The following is a 15,000-nucleotide window of genomic DNA, read 5'->3' on the forward strand; positions in this document are numbered from 1 at the left end:
GCTCGACCATCCCGTTTGCTTGTGGGCGGTATGCCGTCGTGTTGTTGGTCTTGATGCCAAGCAACTTCCCAAATTCTGACTAAAGCGTCGAGGTGAATTGTTTACCTCGGTCAGAGGTAATGTCTGTCGGCACACCAAACCTCGATATCCAATGTTGTAGAACAGCTTTTGCGCATGTCGTAGCATGTGCATCTGGTAGTGGAATTTCTTCGGGCCAACGAGTAAAACGGTCTATTATGGTGAAAATGTATGACATGCCTTGACTTGTTGGTAAAGGGCCAACAAGGTCAACCTGTAGGCTAGAAAATCGTGTATCTGGTTGTGGTAAGCGAACTGATAACGGTGATTTGGTATGTCGACTGATCTTTGATGTTTGGCAGGCATGGCACTCTTTACACCAGCTACGAATATCTCGTTTCATACTCTCCCAAACAAAACGCTGACAAATGAGTTTTTGTGTGGGTCTTGGGCCAGAGTGTGATAGGCCGTGCAATTGGTCGAAAATCAGATGTGTCCACGATTTGGGTAGAATGGGCCTTAGTCTTCCAGTTGACGTGTCACAGAGGATGACATGGGTGTCAAAGTCGACATTTTGGAGATTTAAGCCTGTTGTTTTCGACATGTAACTCTCCATCTCTCCTGAATCACGTTGGTCTTTAGACAAACGTGCAAAATCTCCCGGTTGTGATCTCCCTTGGATGATGCATTGATTGTGAAACGGGAGAGGGCATCAGCGACGACATTGAACTTTCCTCGGAGATGTTGTATATCTGTAGTAAATTCGGCTATGTAGGAGAGGTGTCTCGTCTGCCGCGGCGATCTATCCGTTTGACTTCTGATCGCTGTAACTAATGGTTGGTGGTCAGTGTAAATTGTGAACGACTGGCCTTCCAGAAAATGTCTGAAGTGTTTGATTGCGGAATAGGCGGCCAGGAGTTCTCGATCAAACGCACTGTATTTCTTCTCTGTTTCAGACAATTTCCGTGAGTAGAAAGCAAGGGGAATCCACGATTTTCCATCCTGTAGTTGCTATATTTGCGCACCAATAGCTACGTTTGAAGCATCGACAGTGAGGCTCGTCGGCGCATTTTGACGAGGATGATGGAGGAGGACGATGTTTTTGAGAGAGTTTTTGGCTTGTTCAAAAGCCTTTTGACAGTCTGTGGACCATTCGATGCGTTGGCCTTTGCCGCTTGCCTGAGCATGCAGTGGAGCAAGTGTGTCAGCGATGTGTGGCATGAACCGATGATAGTAATTGATCATGCCGAGAAATCGTTGGAGCCCGGTGCGGTCGGTTGGTGGTTCACTGTTGACTAATGCGGAAACCCGGTCAGGGTGTGGAAGAATACCTTGCGATGTGATACGGTGGCCAAGAAAGTCAAGTTCGCTAGCCCCAAATACACACTTGCTTTTGTTGATAACCAACCCGTTGTGAGAAAGAAGCTGAAACAGATGAAGGTGTTCACGGTGTTCTTCATGGGAGTGGCTGGCTATTAGAATATCATCGATGTAGCCTAATGCAAAAGGAGCGTTTCTCAGGATTCCATCCATAAGCCTCTGGAATGTCTGGGCAGCATTCTTAAGGCCGAATGGCATACGTACAAACTCCCAGAGGCCAAATGGAGTAGTTATTGCGGTTTTTGGAATGGATGTAGTTGCGACGGGTATTTGGTGATAACTCCTAACAAGATCGACTTTAGAGAAAACTTTGCACCCTGCAAGTCGTCTATTGAAGTCCTGAATGTGCGGTAAAGGATATCTGTCATCTTTTGTTTGTGTGTTGAGGTGGCGATAGTCACCGCAAGGTCGGAGTTGCCCGTCAGCTTTCGGAACAACATGAAGAGGTGAAGACCATGGAGAGTTAGAGCGTCGAATGATCCCCATTTCTTCCATAGCCAGAAATTCTTGTCGAGCTGCTGTCAGTTTATCCTCGGTAAGACGACGAACTCTGGCGTGAACCGGCGGTCCGTGTGTAACTATATGTAGCTCCACACCATGCTTGTTGACAGGTAAACTGAATCTTGGAGTAAGCAATTGTGGAAATTCTGATAACATGCATGAGTATGAGGTTTTCTCTGCGAAGGAAAGTCCCGAAATCGAGTGGGAGGTTCTAGTTGGCTGAAGCGAGGCTAAAACACTGCCGAATGACATAAGGCGTCTACCTTTTAAGTCAATGAGGAGTTCATGTTGAATAAAAAAAATCTGCTCCAAGTATAGGTCTCGTGACGTCTGCCAGAACGAACTCATGTGTAAGAAGTTTTTTTTGTCCAAAGTGGAGCGTGAAGGTTCGTTTTCCCCATGTACGGATAGAGGTACCGTTAGCTGCTAATAACGGTGAGGATTTTCTCTCGTGGACAGATGCTGGAAAAACTGAAACGTCCGCTCCGTTATCTATTAGGAAATGTATTCCTGATCGTCTGTCAGTGATTGAAAAGGTGTTCGTGGCTGTGTCTGGTGTGCCAGCAGTCGCCACTTCTAGCTGCTGGCCTTGTCGTTTCCCAAAGGAGTAAAACTACACCCTGGCTGACACCGTTGAGCTTTGAATCCAAAACTTCGTGTGGTAAAAACATACAAACCGTCTCTGTTGACCAAATGTTCTGTTGCCACGTGACTGTTGTGCCCGATTGGGTTTGAAACTCGCGGCGTCGATGTGGGTTTGTCCATTGTTTTCAATAGGTGTGAAACGGCCACTGGATTCTTGTCTTGTCGACGAAGCTACGACATTGTTTGTGTTTCGTATATCCATAGTGCCATCAGCAAGTCTTGCAGTTGCTTTTGTCTCCCAAATCCTGTCAGCAGCCTCAGCTAGAAGTTCTACGTCGACGATATTCTGACAAGCTAAAATGCATTGGATGTCAGGAGGGAGGTTTGACAGGAAAAGTGCCCGTTTCAATGTTTGGGGGTCATCATTCAATGAGTTGATTTTCCTCAGCAGCGCTGTTGGTCGTTTGTCACCCATTCCGTTGAGATTAAGCAGTTCGAAATCCTTTTGGGCTTGAGACTTGCCGAATTTCTTGATTAGTGATTATTTATCGTAGTGTAATATGCTTGTTGTGGTTCTGCCCTTGTGTTTGTTATGTCCGCCTGGTGTAAAGTGAGTACCTTTGGAGTACGGATATCCTTCTTTTCTTGTCCTAGTCTCTTCGACTGCCAGCGTTGCCTCGAGCGATACTTCTGTGGTTCGCTTCCTGTCCAATTCGATTGGCGTCTATAATCAGGAAGAATTGCTCACTAAATAAACCGCAAGAAATTTCCATATTTTCTAAAACATCTCTCAATGGCACCGTACCATCATTAAATATCAGCACTGCCGTAAGGCTTAGAATTTTCTAATGTTCTAAAACTATTTGTATCCCCATCACCGATAAATCGGGTGTATCGCAAATGATGCTCCTCCGCAGAGCGTGAAAAGATTTCTGTTGCGACAGCGGGCTCTATGGAACCCGAAGAACCGAAATGCGTCAATGTACATGCGTTATTCTCCATCTTACAAACTCTTCCGAATCTGCCCTATGCTTAGCTTTCCACCAATCGCACGACTTACATACCTTTGATTTTACACCAGTATCGAATATTTTTTCCTGTCGTACAATCGATTGCGGTTACTAGCCCACACTTTGCGGAAAACCCTCTAATCAAAGTCTAAGTTCACTCTAACAATGAATTATGTGCTAAATTGGACTTAAAGATAATTCTAAAAGAAATTTTACATATTTACTATTAGCCATATCATTTGAAATTATGGATTCTATATACGTTTCCTTTTTTAAAAAAATAAATTCCTATGTATTTTGTCCACTATCGGTCACCATCCAATTTATTCACTGTAATATTTGAGGTTTACAAAAATTATGCGGTTTTAGTTTTCGTAATGACTCTTAAGTTCCGTATAACTTGTAAGTATCAAACTCAGATAAATGATGATAACTAATAATTGCAACCAATCGTTTCTAAACGGTAGTAATCTGATCATTAAAAAGAGGTTTTAAGCTTAAATCGTAAAGCTTCCGTTAAAATAAATCCTTAAATTAGTAGATGTTTGTTTGTTTAGAAATTTAAAAAAAAAAAAAACCCCAACGTATTTTTCCTCAGTTTCATGACTTTAATTTCAAACTCTATTCTCTTTATTTTCACAACATAAATACAATATATAAGATTATATTATGTTAAGATTATCAAAATGACAATTAAAGCAACCTGATTATAGAAATTTCACTGATCTTAGGAGAATTGGATAATTGTTTACCTTACAGCCATCTAGCTCGTTAGTCTCATTTAGAATAATCTAAAAGCATTTTTTTCTACGTATATATTGATTTTGTTATATTACTGGTCTACCTCTCCTCCTTCAACACTAAGATGTGCTTTACCTTTCATTCAATTTAATCTTTTTGCGGTTACTTATACCAAGGGAGGCAACGATGTCAAAACAAATGGCGCATGAATAATTTCACGGGTTATTTCCCTTATATTGCAAAAGAAATAGGTGATCTCATGTAAATGTAAGCATAAAATTGTGGAGTTGTTTAATGATTATTTTAATACCATGCAAACAGTGTTTGATGTTTTGGGGTTTTTTTTTTTGTTGTTTTTTTACTTGTTTGTTTGTTTTCGTTCGTTTTTTTTTGTTTTGTTTTATTTTTGTTTGTTTGTTTGTTCTTTTTTTGGGGGGTTTTTGTTTCCTTTTTAAACATATCTACTTATCATAAATTCCAAAATGTCATATGTGACCCATCGTCTCAAAACGATTTATCGGGGTAAATCAGATATCAAAAAGGGATTATAATTATAAAGCTAAAAGCACAATATTTTTGTAAAAAAATTTGGGAGTTTGTTTGTTTTTCTTTTGTATGTTTGGGTTTGATTTTTATTTTTTGTTTGCTTGTTTCTTTCTTTGTTTTTGTTGTTTTATTTTTTTTATCCTCTTCAATAAAAGACAAAACTTTTCATAAACAAGTCTCAAATTTTGACTATAAGTTCAATATTTATTATCTAAGCCACCCTGTACATAATATGATATGATTTGTCTGATATTAATGGAGCATCTCAATGTATACTGAACATGTTCAAATGCAGAGGTATTTGAAGACTGGCTAAAGAACTGTTTGCTGCCTTCCTTCCAAGCACCCAGTTGTATTGTATTGAACAACGCTACCATTCGGTGACCCATTAACACTTCAAGGCGCCAACTTCGGCAACTAAAAAAGCTGACATGATTTCATGGCTTCAGTCGGTTAGCAATACATACATATTCTGACCATTGACCAAAGGCCTATCTAATACTCCTTAGTGAAAAGAAACATACCAGAAACCGTTTTCATTGCAGACTGTCTAATCAGGGAGTTTTGATACGAGGTTGTACGACTTTCCCCATGTCATTATGAGTTCAATCCAATCGAGCTCATTTGGGCCCAAGTAAAGGGAAAGATTGAGAGGAAGTACAACAAATTTACTCTCACGGATAAGGCAATATATGATATAACAAGGGAAGACTGGGAAAAGGCATGCTCCAACCTTTGCAAACTGGAGGAAAATTACATTTTATTGGATAGACTGATGTCAAGAAATCTTATGTAGTTGTTCATCATCATCCTCACCATCCGCATCATCATGCTATATCAATAATCTTTAATATTCACGCATTATTATTATCATTATTATTACTATTACCATCATCATCATCATCATCATCAGCAGCAGCAGCAGCAGCAGCAGCATCTTCATCATTTCGTTGATTGTAATGTAATATGGAGTCATGAAGAAACTGTGTGGAAATCAAAATCATATTAAAAACGTTATGACCAGTTCACCATACAGGCCTCATTTCCTTTATTGCAGAAATATTATGAAGTATATGCATGAAGAGGTCCCGATAACTCAGTTTGTAGAGCATTCGCCTCATAAAGCAAGGAATTCATTTCTTGGTACCCACGAGATATCTTAAGAAACCTGCCCCCCCCCCCCCCACACACACACACACACAAACACACCAACACAACTGTGCACCCATAGGTGATTGAGCAGCTGGATCTGTTGGATCTCAGGGAAAATACTTTTTGATTGACTGGGTCCTGTTATAGTGATAACAACCAATCTCTACTGACAGAAGGATAACTCAAGCTCCGTGTACCTTACTGCTCCAAGAGATTACAGACCACACAAGCAAAGATAAAATGCGGTGCACTCTCTTCCAACTAGCCAATTTCAGGATTTTCTCCAAAGCGTCACACCAAACGAACACACTTTTTTTAAATGTGCGGAAATGTGGTCTAGTGGTATGACATTCGCTTTCGGAAAGTCCTGAGTTCGAGCTTCGCTCGGCGCATAATTGATTCACATCCTCTCATCGTACTCAGGTGTATAATGAGTTTCTAGTCGCCTAACAGACGGCATGTCTGGTTCTACGTGTCACATGTTGCTATAGGTGAGCTTTGTGAAGCACTTTGGGCACATTAAGTGGATATTGCTCTGTATAAAAGAACTTTTTTTTATTTATTTTTTACTCGAACACAAAGCCCATGCTATGACATTCTTTTTTTTCCGAAAACGAGCTCTACAGCACAATGTTAAATGTTTGTGACTATAACAAATAATAGAAAACATCAACACAAAATTACACATCTTCAATTCCAATGTAAAGGCTATACTTTTATAATTTATACGGCTCAGAAACATGGCAGCAGCCTCTTATGGTTCACACTATGATGTTATGACGATCGACCCAATCAGCGAAGTCCGGTCCGCATTCGTGCACCGTCGCAAACCCGCCTGACTGGTAGCATCGTCACAACACACCTTTCGACTAGATGCTCTGCCGTCTCGGGTTCTTGCCCACAGCGTGGACATATTGGACAGGAAGTTAGACCCCAGGGATGTAAGGCACTTGCCGTTAGGCAGCTCCTCGCCCGAAGCCGATTCGCAGCTACCCAGTGTCTCCTCTTACTGGTATCAAAGCCTGGCAACTTCTCACCAAGCTTAGAGGAGTGTAGGTCCCCGCCCCCACGAGGGATTGAATTCGTCCAAACCGACTTCCATCTCGTATGTGCAGCTCTGTCCGTAGTCAGGGATTCTGCGTACAAGGGTTGCCGGGACTTATTTCAGCTCGAAACGGGGGCACCGTCCATTATGTGCATGAGAGGGGTATCCCCATTCCCTCTCTCTTTGATCTTACTCAGCCAGTTTCCCGTAATCGTCTCCCTCGGGACATCGGGGGGCTGGATCGCTGCCATTATCGAGCCCCATTCTTTAGGGGTTGTTGCTAGCGTTACCGACACTATGTGCATCGACTTGGGATGTTTTACATCCACCTTCTCAACGTTTCTGCTTCTACCCCACACTGGAGCGCAATACTCCGCGGTGGAATAGCATAGTGCCAGGGCGGACGTTCTCAGAAGCGCTTGGCTAGCGCCCCAAGTCGATCCCGCCAGCTTCCTCAGAAGACTATTCCGCTTCTCTATCTTCCGGGCAACCCCTTCGAGATGCACCCGATAGGTAAGGCTGCGATCCAACGTCACCCTTAAATATTTTGGATGCGGCTCATATGGGAGTGGCTGGTCCCCGACTATGACATTCAGTTTGCGGGTGTGCCAACCACTGCATAAGTGAAATGCAGTGGCCACGGTTTTTGAAGTGTTCATCTTCAGGTACCACTTGTCAAAGTAGGATTTGAGTCTGGTGACGTCCTCGCTGAGTACGCTCTCGAGACGGGTCCACACTTTACTCTGAGTAACGAGTGCCCAGTCGTCTGCGTATCCCAGCCTCAGGGAGGAAGTGTTCGCCATATCGCTAATGTAAACGTTAAACAACATTGGCGCAAGTACCGACCCCTTACTTTGCTCGTGACGTCTCCCAGCGCGACGTGGAATTGCCTTTCCCCTAAGATCGAAGAGAACAACTTCAAGGTCTTTTTGCACCTTATGATTTTTGCAAGTTTGAGCATCAACCCTTCGCACCAGACCGTATCGTACGCCGCTGATAGGTCTATAAAGACAGCACCTGTTTGCTGTTTTCTCTCGAACCCGTGCTCAATATGCTCTGTAAGGGCAATGACCTGCTCCGTGGTGCACCTCCCTTCCCTGAAGCCTGCCTGCTCGGGTGGCAGGGCAGCGTCTAGGACCGGCCCCCATCGGTTTAATAGAACACGCTCCAACAATTTGTAAAGACATCTCAGCAGCGATATGGGTCTGTAACTGTCTGCCTCCTTCGCCGGTTTCCCTGGCTTCAGGATGGCAACTATCTTTGCATGCTTCCACACTTGTGGAAGCTTTCCTTTTGCAAGGACGTCGGACATTGCCTCTGCTAGCCAGGCCCGTGCCCTGGGGCCCAGATGCGTCACCATATCGGGATATACACCATCTATCCCTGCTGCTTTGCCGTTCTTCACTTCGCTAATGGCTGCACCCACTTCTCGGGACTGAACGGGGCCGTCCAGTCCGACTCCTCCGCAGGTATCGAGTCCAAAATCGTACGGTACGCCTTGCGGACACCGCGCTCAAAAGCCTGATTAGAGACCCGCTTACTACGGTTCTTAATGTTCTTGGCAATTGTGTCTGCCTCGCATTCCGGTGCAGCCTTCGCGTAATTCCGATCTGGGTCCAAATTCTTTATCAAACGCCAAGCGTGGTGGCTGGAATGGGTAAAGTCGAGACTTTCCACGGTCTCCTGCCACCGTTGCTTCCTTCCCTCTGCCAGAGACTGAAGTAGTCTATCGGCTGCGTCCTGGGACTGGGTCTGCTGGTACTCTCGGTACAGCTCTTCCGACTCTGCTGTCCAGCAAGGGGTGTAGAATTTCCGTTTGCCCCGTGGAATAGAGCGTTGAGAGCTCTTAACCAGTAGCCTACTGAATCTGGTTATATTCTTGGACTTGGGAGGAATGGCAGGGCGGACCTGCTCGATATAGGAACTGAATTCCTCCCAGTCAGCCTTCCTGAAGCTCCATCTGCAAAGTGGGAGAGACTGCACCCTCTTTATTGTCACCCCAGCTGTGACAAGAACCGGCCTGTGCTGGCTATGCGGAAATTCCCCGAGGACTGTTCGCTTCACCTGCAGCCGTTCACCGTTCGTGCCTTTCGTTACGAGGGTGAGGTCTGGAGTATACTCCTTCTTATGGTGGGTACCCCGGAAGGTACCCTTGGCTGTACGATCGTACACTAGGTGTAGATCATTACAGTCCATCCATGAGCGGAGTTGTCTTCCTGCCTCGTTGCATTCGTGATGGTGGCTATTAAAGTCTCCCAGACAGATGGAAGGATGGCTGACCACCGGTACCGGTGGTGTAGTCCAAGTCGCTCTAGGTGGTTTGTAAATATTATGCAAACACAGTCCGCCTACTTCCACGGAAATTCGGTTCACCCCATTGCTGTCCGTTACGCTCTCAATGACCCTTACCTTCGATGGCTCTTTAGCGTAAACGCTAACCCTCCTTTGAGCCTCGAAGTGTCCTCGCGTTGGACCACCGTATAGCCTGGGATCTGGAATCGGGAATATTGCGCGCCTGAGTAAAGGTGGGTCTCCTGTAACAGGAGGATATCTACGCAGTCGGCGGCCAATAGCTTTGATAAAAGCTCATTTTTTGCCATACTCTGGCTCTCGACGTTCAGGGACAATATGTGCGTCAGTTCGCCATCCCGGCCGTTGCATTTTCCGATTGGCAGGCCGCGAATCAATAGATGCATGGGACGTTTGCTTTTTTCTCGGACGTGCCGACGACCCTGGCGACACGAACGCGGTATTATTTGGCTAGGCGGCAGACCGCTTCGCCATTGACGGGACTGATTGGGACTCGACATGAAGATAATAGTGTGGCGCCCGGGATAGGGCTGCTATTCGGGCACCGGTTTGGATCAAATTTAGTCACACACCGGGGCGAGCAGCTCATGTGGCTCGTTGGCTCGATACCCGGGATGGTCTCGTGACGGTCGACCGGGATTTACACCTTTGCCCTCCCGTGTGACACAAGCCCCCTCACCACTGCAAGGTAAAGATCCACGAGGGGGAGAAACATGGCGAATTACCAATGCACTACATCAGAAGACCTGCGACAAATATACAGAATTAGATGGCTAGAATAAAATTAGCATTGATGAACTTGTGGAAAAAGCAAAGCAAGAGCCTGTCAACGTAGTAATCCAGTGCCAGGAAATGAAGATGGATTGGGCACACGCTAAGAAAGCCACCGAACAACATCAACCAGTAGGCCCTTACATAGAATCCGCAATGAAAGAGAAGTGGGGGAAGGCCCGGAAGCACTTGGGAGGAAGTCAAAAGCGGAAGAGCTTTTAAGAAGGCTGGAATGAGCAGGAGTGAAATGGAGAAATGGCCCAGAGCAGAGCGAGATGGAGACATACAGTTGACGGCCTATGCTCTTTGGGGTGCTTACTTAGGTAAGTAAGTGTTTACAAAATGTGACGATTTTCCAATAGTTTGTATGGTGAGGGTTAAGATGTACTTGTCTCTGTCTTTAAATAAATCTCCTTGTCCAAAACATTTTTCCCATTACCCCAAAATAGTATTATATCGGAGGGAACTTTTTTCTGAAAAGAATAATTATACGGTGAAAATATGCCATTTTAGCAGTTTAAAATGCTTTTCACGCAAAATGATGATTATATTTTCTTGAAACGTCTATAGCCGATTTTGTAAAAATTCCAATCATTTTTGCTTTAGAGTTCAATTGTTAGCAAAGTTTCTATCCCGACATAATACAAAAATGTGGCGATGGGTCTTTTCTGAGATGCAATGATAAATTACGTATTACAAAAATTATGATATTTTAAAAAAAGTAAAGATGGTGCCAATACGCCAATGTTCGAAAATTACTTGTTTGTGACATGCCGTTGTTTTCCTTGTGCTAATATGAAGTTAAGAGTATGTGAGCCTGTGCCAAAAGGTCGTTATCGTAAGATTCGTCACAAACTCATTATAACAAAAGACTAAGTTATTAGGAAAATCCAAAGATTTTTTTTCCATCAATTTTTAAAGGTTAAAATGATGAAAAATAAACTAAAAATTGATAATACAGCCTCAAAGTTATAACAGTTAAAGCTTTTTTAAAGTATCGAAAAAGTATAGATAGACAACATTTTTATTTGTCTACTTTTCATCGACACATTATAAAAGCTACAACTGTAGATCAAGAGGGGAGGTAGAATGAGCACATGAAAGTGAAAGAAAAAGATATCTTTTTCGGTATAAGTAATTTTCTTTTTTTCTTTGTTATGATATATATCTATTTCTTTCCGTCTTCCTGGCGGTATTATAAAAATGGTATAGTAATAATGATATTATCGTTGCCAATATTCTGCCAATGATAATACGATGTCAGTGTAGTAAGCTCAATGATTCACCTCGTGCAAGAGTTATCTCAGGAGAGGAAAACCTGTCCATTTCACTTTTCGTTAATTGTTTCATTTTCTTCATTTTGTTTTTTACGTCCTTTTGTCATTCTACCTTCAAATATGTTTCCCATTTTTTAAACTTCTTAGGGGGCAGGGTGGCTCAGCGGTAAGGTCTTTGCTTCGTACCCAAAAGGTAGCTAGTTTGAATACACGCTTCGTTGTGTGGCGTTGAGCAAGTCACCTCGTACTAGTTCATTTTGCGGCGCTGCATTGCGGCTGACGCCTGGGCTCTTTATTTTTTACAACAATTAGTGAAATAAATAAAATAAAGCATGAAATCATTAACGTAAACATTTTATTTCAAATCAGTGTAAGGTTATAGGGAAATTATAGAATATCTTTGTGTATTTATTTACAGTCTGAAATAACTTAAATCGTTATGACATGAACTCATAGGAGAGAATCAATCTAGCTGAAGAGCAGTGACATTTCAAGAAAGATCAAAGTTTAATCATTATCATTTCAAAAAGAATATCTTTCTATTTTTATCGCATGAGACATAATTCTAATATATAACAGTAACAGTAATAGTCTGCTTTATTTGTTTAATTTTTTTTTTTTTTTTTTTTTTTTTTTTTTTTTTTTTGGCTTTCTTTTTTTTTATAGGATGACGTTATCAGTTTTATCATATTATCTAGCTATTTTTGTCTCTAACGAGATAAATATGAACAAAATTCGCTGACACTCTGCAATGGCAATTTCGGTCGACACGCCCCGATTGTTTAGAAGTGTAACCCAACGGTTGATAAACGGGACCTTAACAGATTTCTCAGAAATAAACCAGGTCGACAAAGTCAAGTGCCCCTCCCGGGGCTTCCTTCCTTCCTTCCTCCCCCCCCCCCCCCCCCCTCCCTTCCCCACTCTCACCCTGCAACGCACGTAAATCTGAGATTATGATGTTATGAATCAACAAAATATTATTTTTTTTAAATTTTAATTTACGTTAAAAAAAAAATTAAAAAATAAATTAAACCAGCGCAATATCCACTTAATGTGCTCAAAGCACTTTACAAGGGATCACTAGCCAACAGCAACACTTAAAATGTAGAATAACGAGAAGTCCTAGATTTGAGAGTTTTTTTTGTTGTTTTTTTTTTTGTTTTGTTTTTTTTTTTTTGTTGTTTTTTTTTTTTTTTTGTTTTTTTTGTTTTGTTTTGTTTTGTTTTTGTTTTTTTTTGTTCCCAAGATAAGGGTCATTTATTATATCGATCGATATTTGAAGGCCAAGTTCTCTGGCCAAATTTTAATTTAATTTAAACGTATACGTTTATCCAGGATATGGCAGTTCACTCATTAAGATTGCTATTCGGAAAAGGCACCAAAATTATCATTTCTTGAGGTAGACCGTCTAGATAAGTTAAGTTCTTCGTGCAAATATTTTTAATACACAATTGGAGCAATAGGTGATTAAATGGTGTTACTTTTTCTGTTTAAAAAATATCACAAACGAAAATAAATAAACCTATTGAATTGCCATCTCTAATTCATATTTTAGATTCATATTCCCGTTTTTTTGTTGTGGGAGTGTTCCATAGGTCACATTTTTCCACCGTTGCCTTTAGCACAGCAGCAATCTGCAGAAGAAGAACAGCCAGTACTCTTTGACTTTGACTGCATGGCGCTCATACCTGAATGGAAGAACAAAAACAAAAGATGATTATTTCTTTTTCTATCAAATCACGATTTTTTAAATTCTTTTTTTATTATTTTTTTTTTTTGTAAAGCTCTTTTAAAGTGCAATTTCCATCAAATGTAATTAAAACCCTTTCCAGAGGGTATCAGAGCCAGCAGCAACATTAAACCTGTAGAACGAATCATCATTCAGGCGCTTTGTTTTGTTTGTTTGCTGTTGGTTTTTTTTAATGTGAAATGAGATCAATCATTGATAGCCTAAGTTTCAAAATAAAACCGTTCAGAAAATGGGGTGAATTTTTAATTCAGAAAAATTCACTCCATATACCGGAGCATACTCAATGCCTCACTTGTTTCTATGTTATATGTTTGTGTTGAGAATATTGGCTATTAAGCTTAACTGCTGGCTAAATACTTCGCGTTGGTTGTGTGTGTGTGTAGGACCCGCGGTCTCCAGTACTGCCCTAACCAACAAAAGGACAGTATCTGGGCTGACCCAGATCCAACCAGTTTTGCCGCAATCGACACATTTAGTTTTTTCATTCATAACTCTTTAATTTTATTACATAGTGGAAGTCTTCTAACATTAAATGATAGCTAATGACAAATTGCGTTTTTCTGTTAGTCGGCGATTTCATTGACGTAATATGTTGCGTAATATTTGAGATACTGTTCTTTCTTGGTTAAAGCCAAGCAAATAACTCTACCTGTAACCAACAAAAGGACAGTATCTTATACGACCGTCTCACATACTGTTCACCCTGGTTAACCGCAACGCAAAATGCCTCGTCCGTATTCACCAAAAGAACAGTATCTCAGTTAAGAATATAGCAAAATACGAATAACTCGATCGACAAACGTTTTACGTCAGCGATGGCGAGCACTCGCCATCACGGACGAGTGAGAGGCAAGGCTAAGTGTGGTTGACCTGGCGTGAGGGGAATGAATAAATTATCTCCGTCAAGTTTGTAGGCGTGCCTCTGATATAATATTACTACATTAGACTATTCCTCAATCTTTTAGACCCTGACTCCTTTTTCAAGATGAGTCTATTTTTATTAAGCATAATAGCTTTAATTTACGCTTATTGATGATTTTGGCTATGTTGTAAATTAGACTTTAATTGTGTATCAGGGTTTTGTCATTGTACAACGATATTGGGTGAGTGAGTGATAGTGAATTAAACCTAAGAATAGCTGGAAAATAGGGAATGTCCCCCTTCCCCCGCCCCCAACACGTACAACACACATACCTTTTTGTTTTAAAATCAATATCTTCATTGTCATAGGAAACGAAAAGCATGAAATGGAACGAAATCTGTTGGTACATTTATACTGAATGAAATAGGCGACATCATTCTTACTAAATTTAAAAAGGTGCCCAAATTATGAGCTAATAAGATGAACAAAAAAAATATTTTGTCTTTAGCTAATTTCGCCCACAGGGAGTTACAATAGTACAATTTAGATAAAACAAGGGAATTAATTAAAAGTTCTGCTACATTAAATTACGAATTTTGCTTATTTTATTCATTTCTATGTACATAGATTGTATGGTGTTATTCACGTAGCAGCTTGTTATGGAAATATGTTTATCAATGATGACGCTAAGGTTTTTTGATTTATTTGAAAATTCTGTTGTGCTATTTCCGAGAGTAATAGGTGAATTATTTGCCTTCCACACATTAAAATCTCAGTTTTACTATCATTTACTATCATTTAATTTTAACTTGTTATGGTACATTCAAGATTTAATCTCATAAAACAGCTCGAAATTCGTTGTACTAAGAATTGTAAATTACTTAGGGTACTGAATCATAAATTTGCGTATCACCAAAATTAAAATGATAACTCAGATTGAATCTGGATATCACACGAGAAAGGGGGTGCTTATACAGAAAAAAAAAAGGACAGGGCCAAGAACGCACTCCAAAGTTTAGTAAAACTTGTTCTGACTGAATACCATTCACCAC

At 41.3% G+C, this 15,000-nt stretch overlaps 1 protein-coding gene and 1 long non-coding RNA gene across 2 annotated transcripts in view; one reads left to right on the forward strand and one right to left on the reverse strand.

Annotated features, from left to right (window-relative positions):
* Nucleotides 1-3,763, forward strand: part of LOC144974743 (contactin-associated protein-like 2) — a 35,790-nt gene extending 32,027 nt beyond the window's left edge. Inside the window, exon 7 of the mRNA XM_078917959.1 lies at nt 1-3,763. This exon is cut by the window's left edge and continues 1,414 nt beyond it. The gene's annotated coding sequence lies outside the window, so the exon portion shown is untranslated.
* Nucleotides 3,764-11,932: 8,169 nt separating this feature from the next.
* LOC144974780 (uncharacterized) overlaps nt 11,933-15,000 on the reverse strand; it is a 30,650-nt gene continuing 27,582 nt past the window's right edge. Inside the window, exon 3 of the long non-coding RNA XR_013645817.1 lies at nt 11,933-13,024. This is a non-coding gene — a long non-coding RNA (uncharacterized LOC144974780). The remainder of the gene's footprint in view (nt 13,025-15,000) is intronic.

The sequence above is a fragment of the Berghia stephanieae genome, chromosome 1, assembly GCF_034508935.2.
Source record: "Berghia stephanieae isolate SIO BIC M18660-M18661 chromosome 1, UCSD_Bste_1.3, whole genome shotgun sequence".
Taxonomy (NCBI): domain Eukaryota; kingdom Metazoa; phylum Mollusca; class Gastropoda; order Nudibranchia; family Aeolidiidae; genus Berghia; species Berghia stephanieae.